The sequence below is a fragment of the Phyllobates terribilis genome, unplaced genomic scaffold (genome assembly GCF_046119375.1).
Source record: "Phyllobates terribilis strain yellow unplaced genomic scaffold, ASM4611937v1 Scaffold_10__3_contigs__length_209671492, whole genome shotgun sequence".
Taxonomy (NCBI): domain Eukaryota; kingdom Metazoa; phylum Chordata; class Amphibia; order Anura; family Dendrobatidae; genus Phyllobates; species Phyllobates terribilis.
In genome coordinates, this window is record NW_027362770.1 from 15,252,630 (window position 1) to 15,271,055 (window position 18,426).

The window sequence follows — 18,426 nt, forward strand, 5'->3', positions numbered from 1 at the left end:
TAAGCTACTGTGACCTCCACGTCTCTTCCAAGGGGCATTAAAACCATCTTGTAAAGCTATTGTGACCTCCACTTCTCTTTCAAGGGGCATTAAAACCATCTTGTTAAGCTACTGTGACCTTCATGTCTCTTCCATGGGGCATTAAAACCATCTTGTTAAACCACTCTGAACTCCACAGCTCTACCAAGGGGCATTAAAACCGTCTTGTTAAGCTACTGTGACCTCCACGTCTCCTCCAAGGGGCATTAAAACCGTTTTGTTAAGCTACTGTGACCTCTACGTCTCTTCCAAGGGGCTCTAAAATCATCTTGTTAAACCACTCTGACCTCCACGTCTCTTACAAGGGGCATTAAAACCGTCTTGTTAAACCACTCTGAACTACACGTCTCTTCCAAGGGGCATTAAAACCGTCTTGATAAACCACTCTGACCTCCACGTCTCTTCAAATGGGCGTTAAAACTGTCTTGGTAAGCTACTGTGACCTCCACGTCTCTTCCAAGGGGCATTAAAACTGTCTTGTTAAACCACTCTGAAATACACGTCTCTTCCAAGGGGCATAAAAAAAGGCTTGTTAAACCACTCTGACCTCCACGTCTATTCCAAGGGGCATTAAAACCATCTTGTTAAGATACTTTGACTTCCACGTCTCTTCCAAGGGGCATTAAACCATCTTGTTAAGCTACTGTGACCTCCATGTCTCTTCCAAGGGGCAATAAAACCATCTTGTAAAGCTACAGTGACCTCCACGTCTCTTCCAAGGGGCATTAAAACCGTCTTGTTAAGCTACTGTGACCTCCACGTCTCTTCCAAGGGGCATTCAAACCGTATGGTTAAACCACTCTGACCTCCACGTCTCTTCCAAGGGGCATTAAAACCATCTTGTTAAGCTACTGTGACATCCACGTCTCTTCCAAGGGGCATTAAATGTGTCTTGTTAAACCACTCTGACCATCACGTCTCTTCCAAGGGGCATTAAAACCATCTTGTTAAACCACTCTGACCTCCACGTCTCTTCCAAGGGGCTTTAAAACCGTCTTGTTAAACTACTGTGACCTCCACGTCTCTTCCAAGGGGCATTAAAACCATCTTGTAAAGCTACTGTGACCTCCACGTCTCTTCCAAGGGGCATTAAAACCATCTTGTTAAGCTACTGTGACCTCCACGTCTCTTCCATGGGGCATTAAAACCATCTTGTTAAGCCACTCTGACCTCCATGTCTCTTCCAAGGGGCATAAAAACTGTCTTGTTAAGCTATTGTGACCTCCACGTCTCTTCCAATAGGCATTAAAACAGTCTTGTTAAACCACTCTGAACTCCACGTCTCTTCCAAGGGGCATTAAAACCGTCTTGTTAAGCTACTGTAACCTCCACGTCTCTTCCAAGGGACCTTAAAACAGTTTTGTTAAGCTTCTGTGACCTCCACGTCTCTTCCAAGGGGCTCTAAACCCATCTTGTTAAACCACTTTGACCTCCACGTCTCTTCTAAGGGGCATTAAAACCGTCTTGTTAAACCACTCTGAACTACACATCTCTTCCAAGGGGCATTAAAACAGTCTTGTTAAACCACTCAGACCTCCACGTCTCTTCCAAGGGGCATTAAACCGTCTTGTTAAGCTACTGTGACCTCCACATCTCTTCCAAGGGGCATTAAAACCGTCTGGTTAAACCACGCAGACCTCCACGTCTCTTCCAAGGGGCATTAAAACCATCTTGTTAAGTTACGGTGACGTCCACGTCTCTTCCAAGGGGCATTAAAACTGTCTTGTTAAACCACTCTGACCTTCACGTCTCTTCCAAGGGGCAATAAAACAGTCTTGTTAAACCACTCTGACCTCCACGTCTCTTCCAAGGGGCTTTAAAACCGTCTTGTTAAGCTACTGTGACCTCCACGTCTCTTCCAAGGGGCATTAAAAACATCTTGTTAAGCTACTGTGACGTCCACGTCTCTTCCAAGGGGCATTAAAACCGCATGGTTAAACCATTCTGACCTTCACGTCTCTTCCAAGGGGCATTAAAACCATCTTGTTAAGCTACTGTGATGTCCACGTCTCTTCCAAGGGGCATTAAAAGTGTCTTGTTAAACCACTCTGACCTTCACTTCTCCTCCAAGGGGCATTAAAACCGTCTTGTTAAACCCCTCTGACCTCCACGCCTCTTCCAAGGGGCTTTAAAACCATCTTGTAAAGCTACTCTGACCTCCACGTCTCTTCCAAGGGGCATTAAAACCATCTTGTTAAGCTACTGTGAACTCCACGTCTCTTACAATGGGCATTACAACCGTCTTTTTAAACCACTCTGACCTCCAAGTCTCTTCCAAGTGGCATTAAAACCGTCTTGTTAAACCACTCTGACCTCCACGCCTCTTCCAAAGGGCATTAAAACTGTCTTGTTAAGCTACTGTGACCTCCACGTCTCTTCCAAGGGGCATTAAAATCGTCTTGTTAAACCACTCTGACCTCCACGTCTCTTCCAAAGGGCATTAAAACTGTCTTGTTAAGCTACTGTGACGTCCACGTCTCTTCCAAGTGGCATTAAAACTGTCTTGTTAAACCACTCTCACCTCCACGTCTCTTCCAAGGGGCATTAAAACTGTATTGTTAAACCACTCTGACCTCCACGTCTCTTCCAAGTCGCATTAAAACCGTCTTATTAAACGACTCTGACCTCCACGTCTCTTCCAAGGGGCATTAAAACCATCTTGTTAAGCTACTTTGACCTCCACATCTCTTCCAAGGGGCATAAAAACCGTCTAGTTAAGCTACAGTGACGTCCACGTCTCTTCCAAGGGGCATTAAAATCGTCTTGTTAAACCACTCTGACCTCCACGTCTCTTCCAAGCGGCATAAAAACCATCTTGTTAAGCTACTGTGACGTCCACGTCTCTTCCAAGGGGCATTAAAACTGTCTTGTTAAACCACTCTGACCTCCACGTCTCTTACAAGGGGCATTACAACCGTCTTGTTAAACCACTCTGACCTCCACGTCTCTTCCAAGTGGCATTAAAACCGTCTCATTAAACAACTCTGACCTCCACGTCTCTTCCAAGGGGCATTAAAACCGTCTTGTTAAACCGCTCTGAACTCCACGTCTCTTCCAAGTGGCATTAAAACCGTCTTATTAAACCACTCTGACCTCCACGTCTCTTCCAAGGGGCATTAAAACCATCTTGTTAAGATACTTTGACTTCCACGTCTCTTCCAAGGGGCATTAAAACCATCTTGTTAAGCTACTGTGACCTCCATGTCTCTTCCAAGGGGCAATAAAACCATCTTGTAAAGCTACAGTGACCTCCACGTCTCTTCCAAGGGGCATTAAAACCGTCTTGTTAAGCTACTGTGACCTCCACGTCTCTTCCAAGGGGCATTCAAACCGTATGGTTAAACCACTCTGACCTCCACGTCTCTTCCAAGGGGCATTAAAACCATCTTGTTAAGCTACTGTGACATCCACGTCTCTTCCAAGGGGCATTAAATGTGTCTTGTTAAACCACTCTGACCATCACGTCTCTTCCAAGGGGCATTAAAACCGTCTTGTTAAACCACTCTGACCTCCACGTCTCTTCCAAGGGGCTTTAAAACCGTCTTGTTAAACTACTGTGACCTCCACGTCTCTTCCAAGGGGCATTAAAACCATCTTGTAAAGCTACTAAGACCTCCACGTCTCTTCCAAGGGGCATTAAAACCATCTTGTTAAGCTACTGTGACCTCCACGTCTCTTCCATGGGGCATTAAAACCATCTTGTTAAGCCACTCTGACCTCCATGTCTCTTCCAAGGGGCATAAAAACCGTCTTGTTAAGCTATTGTGACCTCCACGTCTCTTCCAATAGGCATTAAAACAGTCTTGTTAAACCACTCTGAACTCCATGTCTCTTCCAAGCGGCATTAAAACCGTCTTGTTAAGCTACTGTAACCTCCACGTCTCTTCCAAGGGACCTTAAAACAGTTTTGTTAAGCTTCTGTGACCTCCACGTCTCTTCCAAGGGGCTCTAAACCCATCTTGTTAAACCACTTTGACCTCCACGTCTCTTCTAACGGGCATTAAAACCGTCTTGTTAAACCACTCTGAACTACACATCTCTTCCAAGGGGCATTAAAACAGTCTTGTTAAACCACTCAGACCTCCACGTCTCTTCCAAGTGGCATTAAACCGTCTTGTTAAGCTACTGTGACCTCCACATCTCTTCCAAGGGGCATTAAAACCGTCTCGTTAAACCACGCAGACCTCCACGTCTCTTCCAAGGGGCATTAAAACCATCTTGTTAAGTTATGGTGACGTCCACGTCTCTTCCAAGGGGCATTAAAACTGTCTTGTTAAACCACTCTGACCTTCACGTCTCTTCCAAGGGGCATTAAAACAGTCTTGTTAAACCACTCTGACCTCCACGTCTCTTCCAAGGGGCTTTAAAACCGTCTTGTTAAGCTACTGTGACCTCCACGTCTCTTCCAAGGGGCATTAAAAACATCTTGTAGAGCTACTGTGACCTCCACGTCTCTTCCAAGGGGCATTAAAACCATCTTGTTAAGCTCCTGTGACGTCCACGTCTCTTCCAAGGGGCATTAAAACCGCATGGTTAAACCATTCTGACCTTCACGTCTCTTCCAAGGGGCATTAAAACCATCTTGTTAAGCTACTGTGACGTCCACGTCTCTTCCAAGGGGCATTAAAAGTGTCTTGTTAAACCACTCTGACCTTCACTTCTCCTCCAAGGGGCATTAAAACCGTCTTGTTAAACTAATGTGACCTCCACGTCTCTTCCAAGGGGCATTAAAACCATCTTGTAAAGCTACTCTGACCTCCACGTCTCTTCCAAGGGGCATTAAAACCATCTTGTTAAGCTACTGTGAACTCCACGTCTCTTACAATGGGCATTACAACCGTCTTTTTAAACCACTCTGACCTCCACGTCTCTTCCAAGTGGCATTAAAACCGTCTCATTAAACCACTCTGACCTCCACGTCTCTTCCAAGGGGCATTAAAACCATCTTGCTAAACCGCTCTGAACTCCACGTCTCTTCCAAGTGGCATTAAAACCGTCTTATTAAACCACTCTGACCTCCACGTCTCTTTCAAGGGGCATTAAAACCATCATGTTAAGCTACTTTGACTTCCACGTCTCTTCCAAGGGGCATTAAAACCATCTTGTAAAGCTACTGTGACCTCCACGTCTCTTCCAAGGGGCATTAAAACCATCTTGTAAAGCTACAGTGACCTCCACGTCTCTTCCAAGGGGCATTAAAACCATCTTAATAAGCTACTGTGACCTCCACGTTTCTTCCAAGGGGCATTAAAACCATCTTGTTAAACCACTCTAACCTCCACGTCTCTTCCAAGGGACATTAAAACTGTCTTGTTAAACCATTCTGATCTCCACTTCTCTTCCAAGGCGCATTAAAACCGTCTTGTTAAGCTACTGAGACCTCCACGTCTCTTCCAAGGGGCATTAAAACCGTTTTGTTAAGCTACTGTGACCTCCACGTCTCTTCCAAGAGGCATTAAAACCATATTGAAAAGCTACAGTGACCAACACGTCTCTTCCAAGGGGCATTAAAACCATCTTATTAAGCTACTGTGACCTCCACGTCCCTTCCAAGGGGCATTAAAACCATCTTGTTAAACCACTCTAACCTCCACGTCTCTTCCAAGGGGCACTAAAACTGTCTTGTTAAACCATTCTGATCTCCACGTATCTTCCAAGGGGCATTAAAACCGTCTTGTTAAGCTACTGAGACCTCCATGTCTCTTCCAAGGGGCATTAAAACCGTTTTGTTAAGCTACTGTGACCTCCACGTCTGTTCCAAGGGGTTCTAAAACCATCTTGTTAAACTGTTATGTTCTGCTACCAGAGCTAAGGAAAGAGAGGAGATCTGTCCCTACGATAGAACTCAGCTTAATCCCTACGATGTAACAGGGAACCTGATCCTGTGATCAGACCTGCTAAAGTCCTAAGCTAGTCTGCACGGAGACCTATAGACATTGGGAAGGAATCCCTACAAGTACTAAGGACCGGGAGGAAAATGGGACACCTCCTAACAGAAATAGTAGCAGACAGACGAACAAACAAAATATATAGAACAAAGAGGTCCGTAGACCAAGCAAACTATCAGAGTTAGATACAGAGCACAGGCTAGCTAGAAAGTAGTTATACAATGAAGTCCAGCAAAGCCAAAAGGGCGGAGCAGGATTAAATAGGCCAACAAGGTCATGTGACCCGCAAAGGAAAAAACCTAAGAGCAAGGTTCTAACAGTACCCCCCCTTCTAAGAGGATCCTCCGGATCCCCTAGGACCAGGCTTATCAGGAAATCTCCTGTGAAACGCTCTGATAAGTCTGGACGCAGAAACATCATCCGACCTCACCCAAGAGTTATCCTCGGGTCCGAAACCTTTCCAGGCCACAAGATACTGCAAACTACCTCTATACCGTCTAGAGTTAAGGATGCGAGAAATTTCATATTCCCCGTCCTCCACCACCGGAGGAACAGAGGCAGAAGCGTCACAATCCGATACAACAGCTTTTTTCAACAGAGAGACATGAAATACCGGATTAATTCTCCAGGAGGTAGGAACCTCCAACCTAACAGCAGATTGGTTGACAACCTGAAGCACCTTAAAGGGCCCTACAAACTTGGGACCCAATTTCTTAGAAGGAATCCTCAACCGCAGATTCCTAGAGGACAACCAAACCATGTCACCAACAGCGAACAAAACCTCCTGTCGTTTCCTATCAAAGTAGTCTTTAGATTTTCTGTTGGCCTCCTGAAGATTACCACGCACATCCGTCCAAACTCTCTCCAAATCACCGGAAAAATTCTCCTCCTCAGGCACGGCAGATACCAATTTGGAGAACGACCCAAACGACGGATATCTCCCAGAACAACAAAAAAAAGGCGAACAACCAGCAGAAGAAGATGTATGATTGTTCAGAGCAAATTCAGCAAGTGGCAGAAACTCAGACCACCCCTCTTGATTGTCTGCCACAAAACAACGCAAGAACTGCTCAACATCCTGGTTTTTCCTTTCTGTCTGGCCATTAGATTCAGGATGATATCCGGACGAGAACGACAAATGAACTCCCAACCTGTCACAAAAGGCACGCCAAAAACGAGCCACGAACTGAGGACCCCTATCAGAAACAATGTCAGTAGGAACGCCATGAAGTCTGACAATTTCCTTGACAAAGGCCTTAGCGAGAGTTTTAGCGCAGGGCAGTTTGATGAAGGGAACCAAGTGACACATCTTGCTAAAACGGTCCACGACCACCCAGATGACAGTAAAACCCTCAGAGGGGGGAAGGTCAGTTATAAAGTCCATAGCCAAATGTGTCCAAGGAGCACTGGGAACCTCCAAAGGACAAAGCAACCCCGCAGCAGGAGTATGTGAGGACTTAGATCTAGCACATATAGTACATTGACGCACCCACTTAATGACTTCCTTCTGCCATCCAGGCCACCAAAAACTGCGACCCACCAGTCTCTTGGTCTTAGAGATTCCGGGATGACCTGCCAACCGAGATTCGTGACACTCAACCAACAAATCTCTCCTAAAGGTCCCAGGCACAAACAACCTCCCATGAGGAGTGTTAGATGGGGCATTCTCCTGTGCTTTAAGAATCTCATCTTCCAAAACGGAGTCCAAAGCAGCTATCACAACACCTTCTTGTAAAATGTTCTCCTCTTTCTCAGCACCGACTATGGGAGAAAAACTGCGAGACAAGGCATCCGCCTTAACATTCTTAGTACCAGGGATGTAAGTAACGTAGAAATTAAACCGTGAGAAAAACAGTGCCCACCTAGCCTGACGGGCATTCAGGCGCTTGGCAGCATCAAGATATATCAGATTTTTATGATCCGTAAGAACCTGAACGGGAAATTCCGCACCTTCCAAGAAGTGGCGCCAGTGTTCAAATGCGAGTTTAATAGCCAATAATTCCCGATTACCAATATCGTAATTCAGTTCAGTCTCCGAAAAATTTTTTTGAAAAAAAGGCACAGGGATGTAATCCATCCCCGTTGTCCTGAGACAATACTGCGCCAACCCCCACAGAGGAAGCATCAACCTCAACCAAAAACGGCTTAGTCACATCAGGCTGCATAAGGATGGGAGCAGAGGTGAACCTCTCCTTGAGATACACAAAAGCTTCAATGGCCTCAGAAGACCACTGAACCGCATCAGCACCATTCCTGGTGAGATCGGTCAGAGGTTTGACAATACTAGAAAAAATTTTTTATGAATTTTCTGTAATAATTGGCGAAACCTAAAAACCTCTGTATCGATTTCAAACCAATAGGCCTAGGCCATTCCTGTACAGCTTGAACTTTAACCGGGTCCATCTCAAAACCTTCGCTGGAGATAATGTAACCCAAAAAACTAATTCTCTGTACAGCGAACTCACATTTCTCCAGCTTAGCAAAAAGCGAATTGTCCATTAATAACTGTAATACCTCACGTACGCTCTGCCAATGAGACTCCAGATCCGGCGAATAAATCAAAATGTCATCCAAATACACAACCACATTTTTGCCGATCAAAGGTCTAAGGATGTCATTAATAAGATTCTGAAAAAATGCAGGAGCATTAGTAAGACCAAAAGGCATAACCAGATTCTCAAAATGACCCACAGGAGTGTTAAAAGCAGTCTTCCATTCGTCACCCTCCTTCATGCGCAACAGATTGTATGCCCCCTTAAGGTCAATTTTAGAGAACCACTTGGCCCCTATTAACTGGTTAAACAGATCAGGAATCAATGGCAGTGGGTAAGGATTGCGTACAGTAATTTTGTTAATCTCACGAAAATCCAGACAAGGACGTAAACCGCCGTCCTTTTTTTTTACAAAAAAAAATCCAACCGCCACAGGAGACTTAGAGGGCCTAATGTGACCGGCGGCCAAACTTGTCTGTATGTATTCCTCCAAAGCCTTCCTCTCAGGAATAGTAAGGTTAAATAAACGACTTTTAGGAAGAGTCGCTCCAGGGACAAATTCAATAGAACAATCATAGTCTCTATGGGGAGGCAAAACCTGCGATTCCTTCTCAGAAAAAACTCTCCAAAAATCCTGAATAGGAACAGGCAATTCTCCCCTATCCAAAGCTGCAATACGCCCGTTACAACACTTGTCATAACATTTATGGCTCCAGGATTTAATTTCACTGGTAGACCAATCCAGTACAGGATTGTGAAATTTTAACCAGGGCAATCCCAATATTACTGGAGAAGGCAAGTTATTCAAAACTACCAAATCCAATTTCTCATGGTTAACACCATTAATAGTGAGAGGAAATTCACAGACCTTGAGAGTAATATTCTTCAAAGGGGAACCATCCACAGAAACCACAGCAATGGGGAATGATAAAGGTTCGGGTTTTAAATTGAGTCTTTCCAAGAATCCCCCATCAATTACATTCAGAGTAGACCCACAATCAACAAACACCCGAAATTCCATTAATTTTTCCTGAGCAATCGTGGAAGCAGCTAAAAATACACCCTTGGAATTTAAACAGGCAATACGGGCATGACTGACCATTTTTTTTTCTTTCTTCATACGAAGCTCACAGCCTTTAATCAAATGACCAGATTTTCCGCAATAGAAACACAAGCCTTCAGAAAATCTACGGTCTTTTTCTTGAGAGCGAGGTGCCACCGATCCAATCTCCATCGGTTCACCACTGTTAGTACACACATTCTCATAACCAGAAACTGACATAGTTTGCTCTCATTAACCCTTGCACGCAGTCTCCTATCCACCCGAATAGCTAATTGCATAGCCTGTTGCAAATCTTCAGGTGTAGGATAAGCAATTAGCAGGTCTTTAACCCTTTCATTGAGCCCAGCAAGAAATAGACTTTTCAGAGCAGAATCGTTCCACCCTGTTTGAGTAGACCAACGACGGAAATGAGTACAATATTTTTCCACATTACCTGATCCCTGTCTCAAACGTCTTAACTCAGTCTCAGCTGATGAGACACGGTCAGGATCATCATATAATAGTCCCAAAGCAGAAAAAAAACTATCCACTGATCTGAAGCATGTATCACTAGGTTGCAAAGAAAAGGCCCACTCCTGAGGCTCTTTGCGCAAAAGTGACATTATGAACCCTATGCGCTGGGATTCATCCCCAGAGGGCTTGGGTCTCAAACGAAAATACAATAAGCAAGCATTTTTAAATGAAAAAAATTCTCGGTGTTCACCAAAAAATAAATCCGGCAAACATACCTTAGGCTCCAAGAAATGTGCTCCAGGACAGTTACTCACGTGCTAACGGAGCTCGGCCACCTCCAGAGAGAGTCCCTGCAGGCGTTTAGCCAAATCCAGAACCGACACCATGATGGAACAGAAAAATCTTTCCTTAGAGAATTTGCAGGCTGGACTTACTGTTATGTTTTGCTACCAGAGCTAAGGAAAGAGAGGAGATCTGTCCCTACGATAGAACTCAGCTTAATCCCTACGATGTAACAGGGAACCTGATCCTGCGATCAGACCTGCTAAAGTCCTAAGCTAGTCTGCACGGAGACCTATAGACATGGGGAAGGAATCCCTACAAGTACTAAGGACCGGGAGGAAAATGGGACACCTCCTAACAGAAATAGTAGCAGACAGACGAACAAACAAAATATATAGAACAAAGAGGTCCGTAGACCAAGCAAACTAACAGAGTTAGATACAGAGCACAGGCTAGCTAGAAAGTAGTTATAAAATGAAGTCCAGCAAAGCCAGAAGGGCGGAGCAGGATTAAATAGGCCAACAAGGTCATGTGACCAGCAAAGGAAAAAACCTAAGAGCAAGGTTCTAACATAAACCACTCTGACCTCCACGTCTCTTCCAAGTGGCATTAAAACCGTCTTGTTAAACCACTCTGAACTCCACGTCTCTTCCAAGGGGCATTAAAACCATCTTGTTAAACCACTCTCACCTCCACGTCTCTTCCAAGGGGCATTAAAACCGTCTTGTTAAGCTACTGTGACCTCCACGTCTCTTCCAAGGGGCATTCAAACCGTATGGTTAAACCACTCTGACCTCCACGTCTCTTCCAAGGGGCATTAAAACCATCTTGTTAAGCTACTGTGACATCCACGTCTCTTCCAAGGGGCATTAAATTTGTCTTGTTAAACCACTCTGACCTTCACGTCTCTTCCAAGGGGCATTAAAACCATATTGTTAAACCACTCTGACCTCCACGTCTCTTCCAAGGGGCTTTAAAACCGTCTTGTTAAACTACTGTGACCTCCACGTCTCTTCCAAGGGGCATTAAAACCATCTTGTAAAGCTACTGTGACCTCCACGTCTCTTCCAAGGGGCATTAAAACCATCTTGTTAAGCTACTGTGATCTCCACGTCTCTTCCATGGGGCATTAAAACCATCTTGTTAAGCCACTCTGACCTCCATGTCTCTTCCAAAGGGCATAAAAACCGTCTTGTTAAGCTACTGTGACCTCCACGTCTCTTCCAAGAGGCATTAAAACAGTCTTGTTAAACCACTCTGAACTCCACGTCTCTTCCAAGGGGCATTAAAACCGTCTTGTTAAGCTACTGTAACCTCCACGTCTCTTCCAAGGGACCTTAAAACCGTTTTGTTAAGCTTCTGTGACCTCCAGGTCTCTTCCAAGGGGCTCTAAACCCATCTTGTTAAACCACTCTGACCTCCACGTCTCTTCTAAGGGGCATTAAAACCGTCTTGTTAAACCACTCTGAACTACACATCTCTTCCAAGGGGCATTAAAACAGTCTTGTTAAACCACTCAGACCTCCACGTCTCTTCCAAGGGGCATTAAACCGTCTTGTTAAGCTACTGTGACCTCCACATCTCTTCCAAGGGGCATTAAAACCGTCTGGTTAAACCACGCAGACCTCCACGTCTCTTCCAAGGGGCATTAAAACCATCTTGTTAAGTTACGGTGACGTCCACGTCTCTTCCAAGGGGCATTAAAACTGTCTTGTTAAACCACTCTGGCCTTCACGTCTCCTCCAAGGGGCATGAAAACCGTTTTGTTAAGCTACTGTGACGTCCACGTCTCTTCCAAGGGGCATTAAAACCGTATGGTTAAACCACTCTGACCTTCACGTCTCTTCCAAGGGGCATTAAAACCATCTTGTTAAGCTACTGTGACGTCCACGTCTCTTCCAAGGGGCATTAAAAACATCTTGTAGAGCTACTGTGACCTCCACGTCTCTTCCAAGGGGCATTAAAACCATCTTGTTAAGCTACTGTGACGTCCACGTCTCTTCCAAGGGGCATTAAAAACATCTTGTAGAGCTACTGTGACCTCCACGTCTCTTCCAAGGGGCATTAAAACCATCTTGTTAAGCTACTGTGACGTCCACGTCTCTTCCAAGGGGCATTAAAACCGTATGGTTAAACCACTCTGACCTTCACGTCTCTTCCAAGGGGCATTAAAACCATCTTGTTAAGCTACTGTGACATCCACGTCTCTTCCAAGGGGCATTAAAAGTGTCTTGTTAAACCACTCTGACCTTCACTTCTCTTCCAAGGGGCATTAAAACCGTCTTGTTAAACCCCTCTGACCTCCACGTCTCTTCCAAGGGGCTTTAAAACCGTCTTGTTAAACTACTGTGACCTCCACGTCTCTTCCAAGGGGCATTAAAACCATCTTGTAAAGCTACTGTGACCTCCACGTCTCTTCCAAGGGGCATTAAAACCATCTTGTTAAGCTACTGTGAACTCCACGTCCCTTACAAGGGGCATTACAACCGTCTTTTTAAACCACTCTCACCTCCACGTCTCTTTCAAGTGGCATTAAAACCGTCTCATTAAACCACTCTGACCTCCACGTCTCTTCCAAGGGGCATTAAAACCGTCTTGTTAAACCGCTCTGAACTCCACGTCTCTTCCAAGTGGCATTAAAACCGTCTTATTAAACCACTCTGACCTCCACGTCTCTTTCAAGAGGCATTAAAACCGTCTTATTAAACCACTCTGACCTCCACGTCTCTTCCAAGGGGCATTAAAACCATCTTGTAAAGCTACAGTGACCTCCACGTCTCTTCCAAGGGGCATTAAAACCATCTTATTAAGCTACTGTGACCTCCACGTTTCTTCCAAGGGGCATTAAAACCATTTTGTTAAACCACTCTAACCTCCACGTCTCTTCCAAGGGACATTAAAACTGTCTTGTTAAACCTTTCTGATCTCCACGTCTCTTCCAAGGGGCTTTAAAACCGTCTTGTTAAGCTACTTAGACCTCCACGTCTCTTCCAAGGGGCATTAAAACCGTTTTGTTAAGCTACTGTGACCTCCACGTCTGTTCCAAGGGGTTCTAAACCCATCTTGTTAAACCACTGTGATCTCCACCTCTCTTCCAAGTGGCATTAAAACCATCTTGTTAAACCACTCTGAACTTCATGTCTCTTCCAAGGGGCATTAAAACCGTCTTGTTAAACCACTCTGACCTCCACGTCTCTTCCAAGGGGCATTAAAACCGTCTTGTTAAGCTACTGTGACCTCCACATCTCTTCCAAGGGGCATTCAAACCGTATGGTTAAACCACTCTGACCTCCACGTCTCTTCCAAGGGGCATTAAAACCATCTTGTTAAGCTACTGTGACATCCACGTCTCTTCCAAGGGGCATTAAATGTGTCTTGTTAAACCACTCTGACCTTCACGTCTCTTCCAAGGGGCATTAAAACCATCTTGTTAAACCACTCTGACCTCCACGTCTCTTCCAAGGGGCTTTAAAACAGTCTTGTTAAACTACTGTGACCTCCACGTCTCTTCCAAGGGGCATTAAAACCATCTTGTAAAGCTACTGTGACCTCCACGTCTCTTCCAAGGGGCATTAAAACCATCTTGTTAAGCTACTGTGACCTCCACGTCTCTTCCATGGGGCATTAAAACCAACTTGTTAAGCAACTCTGACCTCCATGTCTCTTCCAAGGGGCATAAAAACCGTCTTTTTAAGCTACTGTGACCTCCACGTCTCTTCCAAGAGGCATTAAAACAGTCTTGTTAAACCACTCTGAACTCCACGTCTCTTCCAAGGGGCATTAAAACCGTCTTGTTAAGCTACTGTAACCTCCACGTCTCTTCCAAGGGACCTTAAAACCGTTTTGTTAAGCTTCTGTGACCTCCACGTCTCTTCCAAGGGGCTCTAAACCCATCTTGTTAAACGACTCTGACCTCCACGTCTCTTCTAAGGGGCATTAAAACCGTCTTGTTAAACCACTCTGAACTACACATCTCTTCCAAGGGGCATTAAAACGTCTTGTTAAGCTACTGTGACCTCCACATCTCTTCCAAGGGGCATTAAAACCGTCTGGTTAAACCACGCAGACCTCCACGTCTCTTCCAAGGGGCATTAAAACCATCTTGTTAAGTTACGGTGACGTCCACGTCTCTTCCAAGGGGCATTAAAACTGTCTTGTTAAACCACTCTGACCTTCACGTCTCTTCCAAGGGGCATTATAACCGTCTAGTTAAACCACTCTGACCTCCACGTCTCTTCCAAGGGGCTTTAAAACCATCTTGTAAAGCTACAGTGACCTCCACGTCTCCTCCAAGGGGCATTAAAACCATCTTATTAAGCTACTGTGACCTCCACGTCCCTTCCAAGGGGCATTAAAACCATCTTGTTAAACCACTCTAACCTCCACGTCTCTTCCAAGGGGCATTAAAACTGTCTTGTTAAATCATTTTGATCTCCACGCCTCTTCCAAGGGGCTTTAAAACCGTCTTGTTAAGCTACTTAGACCTCCACGTCTCTTCCAAGGGGCATTAAAACCGTTTTGTTAAGCTACTGTGACCTCCACGTCTGTTCCAAGGGGTTATAAAACCATCTTGTTAAACCACTGTGATCTCCACGTCTCTTCCAAGGGGCATTAAAACCATCTGGTTAAACCACGGATACCTCCACGTCTCTTCCAAGGGGCATTAAAACCGTCTTGTTAAGTTACGGTGACGTCCACGTCTCTTCCAAGGGGCATTAAAACTGTCTTGTTAAACCACTCTGACCTTCACGTCTCTTCCAAGGGGCATTAAAACCGTCTTGTTAAACCACTCTGACCTCCACGTCTCTTCCAAGGGGCTTTAAAACCATCTTGTTAAGCTACTGTGACCTCCACGTCTCTTCCAAGGGGCATTAAAAACATCTTGTAGAGCTACTGTGACCTCCATGTCTCTTCCAAGGGGCATTAAAACCATCTTGTTAAGCTACTGTGACGTCCACGTCTCTTCCAAGGGGCATTAAAACCGTATGGTTAAACCACTCTGACCTTCACGTCTCTTCCAAGGGGCATTAAAACCATCTTGTTAAGCTACTGTGACGTCCACGTCTCTTCCAAGGGGCATTAAAAGTGTCTTGTTAAACCACTCTTACCTTCACTTCTCTTCCAAGGGGCATTAAAACCGTCTTGTTAAACCCCTCTGACCTCCACGTCTCTTCCAAGGGGCTTTAAAACCATCTTGTTAAACTACTGTGACCTCCACGTCTCTTCCAAGGGGCATTAAAACGATCTTGTAAAGCTACTGTGACCTCCACGTCTCTTCCAAGGGGCATTAAAACCATCTTGTTAAGCTACTGTGAACTCCACGTCTCTTACAAGGGGCATTAAAACCGTCTTATTAAACCACTCTGACCTCCACGTCTCTTTCAAGGGGCATTAAAACCATCTTGTTAAGCTACTTTGACTTCCACGTCTCTTCCAAGGGGCATTAAAACCATCTTGTTAAGCTACTGTGACCTCCACGTCTCTTCCAAGGGGCATTAAAACCATCTTGTAAAGCTACAGTGACCTCCACGTCTCTTCCAAGGGGGATTAAAACCATCTTATTAAGCTACTGTGACCTCCACGTTTCTTCCAAGGGGCATTAAAACCATCTTGTTAAACCACTCTAACCTCCACGTCTCTTCCAAGGGACATTAAAACTGTCTTGTTAAACCATTCTGATCTCCACGTCTCTTCCAAGGGGCATTAAAACCATCTTGTTAAGCTACTGAGTCCTCCACGTCTCTTCCAAGGGGCATTAAAACCGTTTTATTAAGCTACTGTGACCTCCACGTCTCTTCCAAGGGGTTCTAAAACCATCTTGTTAAACCACTCTGACCTCCACGTCTCTTCCAAGGGGCATTAAAACCGTCTTGTTAAACCACTCTGAACTCCACGTCTCTTCCAAGGGGCATTAAAACCGTCTTGTTAAACCACTCTGAACTCCACGTCTCTTCCAAGGGGCATTAAAACCGTCTTGTTAAGCTACTGTGAACTCCACGTCTCTTCCAAGGGGCATTAAAACCGTATGGCTAAACCACTCTGACCTCCACGTCTCTTCCAAGGGGCATTAAAGCCATCTTGTTAAGCTACTGGGACGTCCACGTCTCTTCGAAGGGGCATTAAAAGTGTCTTGTTAAACCACTCTGACAGTCACTTCTCTTCCAAGGGGCATTAAAACCGTCTTGTTAAGCTACTGTGACGTCCACGTCTCTTCCAAGGGGCATTAAAAGTGTCTTGTTAAACCACTCTTACCTTCACTTCTCTTCCAAGGGGCATTAAAATCGTCTTGTTAAACCCCTCTGACCTCCACGTCTCTTCCAAGGGGCTTTAAAACCATCTTGTTAAACTACTGTGACCTCCACGTCTCTTCCAAGGGGCATTAAAACGATCTTGTAAAGCTACTGTGACCTCCACGTCTCTTCCAAGGGGCATTAAAACCATCTTGTTAAGCTACTGTGAACTCCACGTCTCTTACAAGGGGCATTAAAACCGTCTTATTAAACCACTCTGACCTCCACGTCTCTTTCAAGGGGCATTAAAACCATCTTGTTAAGCTACTTTGACTTCCACGTCTCTTCCAAGGGGCATTAAAACCATCTTGTTAAGCTACTGTGACCTCCACGTCTCTTCCAAGGGGCATTAAAACCATCTTGTAAAGCTACAGTGACCTCCACGTCTCTTCCAAGGGGGATTAAAACCATCTTATTAAGCTACTGTGACCTCCACGTTTCTTCCAAGGGGCATTAAAACCATCTTGTTAAACCACTCTAACCTCCACGTCTCTTCCAAGGGACATTAAAACTGTCTTGTTAAACCATTCTGATCTCCACGTCTCTTCCAAGGGGCATTAAAACCATCTTGTTAAGCTACTGAGTCCTCCACGTCTCTTCCAAGGGGCATTAAAACCGTTTTATTAAGCTACTGTGACCTCCACGTCTCTTCCAAGGGGTTCTAAAACCATCTTGTTAAACCACTCTGACCTCCACGTCTCTTCCAAGGGGCATTAAAACCGTCTTGTTAAACCACTCTGAACTCCACGTCTCTTCCAAGGGGCATTAAAACCGTCTTGTTAAACCACTCTGAACTCCACGTCTCTTCCAAGGGGCATTAAAACCGTCTTGTTAAGCTACTGTGAACTCCACGTCTCTTCCAAGGGGCATTAAAACCGTATGGCTAAACCACTCTGACCTCCACGTCTCTTCCAAGGGGCATTAAAGCCATCTTGTTAAGCTACTGGGACGTCCACGTCTCTTCGAAGGGGCATTAAAAGTGTCTTGTTAAACCACTCTGACAGTCACTTCTCTTCCAAGGGGCATTAAAACCGTCTTGTTAAACCCCTCTGATCTCCACGTCTCTTCCAAGGGGCTTTAAAACCGTCTTGTTAAACTACTGTGACCTCCACGTCTCTTCCAAGGGGCATTAAAACCATCTTGTAAAGCTACTGTGACCTCCACGTCTCTTTCAAGGGGCATTAAAACCATCTTGTTAAGCTACTGTGACCTCCACGTCTCTTCTATGGGGCATTAAAGCCATCTTGTTAAGCCACTCTGACCTCCATGTCTCTTCCAAGGGGCATAAAACCATCTTGTTAAGCTACTGTGACCTCCACGTCTCTTCCAAGAGGCATTAAAACCGTCTTGTTAAACCACTCTGAACTCCACGTCTCTTCCAAGGGGCATTAAAACCGTCTTGTTAAGCTACTGTAACCTCCACGTCTCTTCCAAGGGACCTTAAAACCGTTTTGTTAAGCTTCTGTGACCTCCACGTCTCTTCCATGGGGCTCTAAACCCATCTTGTTAAACCACTCTGACCTCCACGTCTCTTCCAAGGGGCATTAAAACCGTCTTGTTAAACCACTTTGAACTACACATCTCTTCCAAGGGGCATTAAAACCGTCTTGTTAAACCACTCTGACCTCCACGTCTCTTCCAAGGGGCATTAAACCATCTTGTTAAGCTACCGTGACCTCCACGTCTCTTCCAAGAGGCATTAAAACCATCTTGTAAAGCTACAGTGACCTCCACGTCTCTTCCAAGGGGCATTAAAACCATCTTATTAAGCTACTGTGACCTCCACGTCCCTTCCAAGGGGCATTAAAACCATCTTGTTAAACCACTCTAACCTCCACGTCTCTTCCAAGGGGCACTAAAACTGTCTTGTTAAACCATTCTGATCTCCACGTCTCTTCCAAGGGGCATTAAAACCGTCT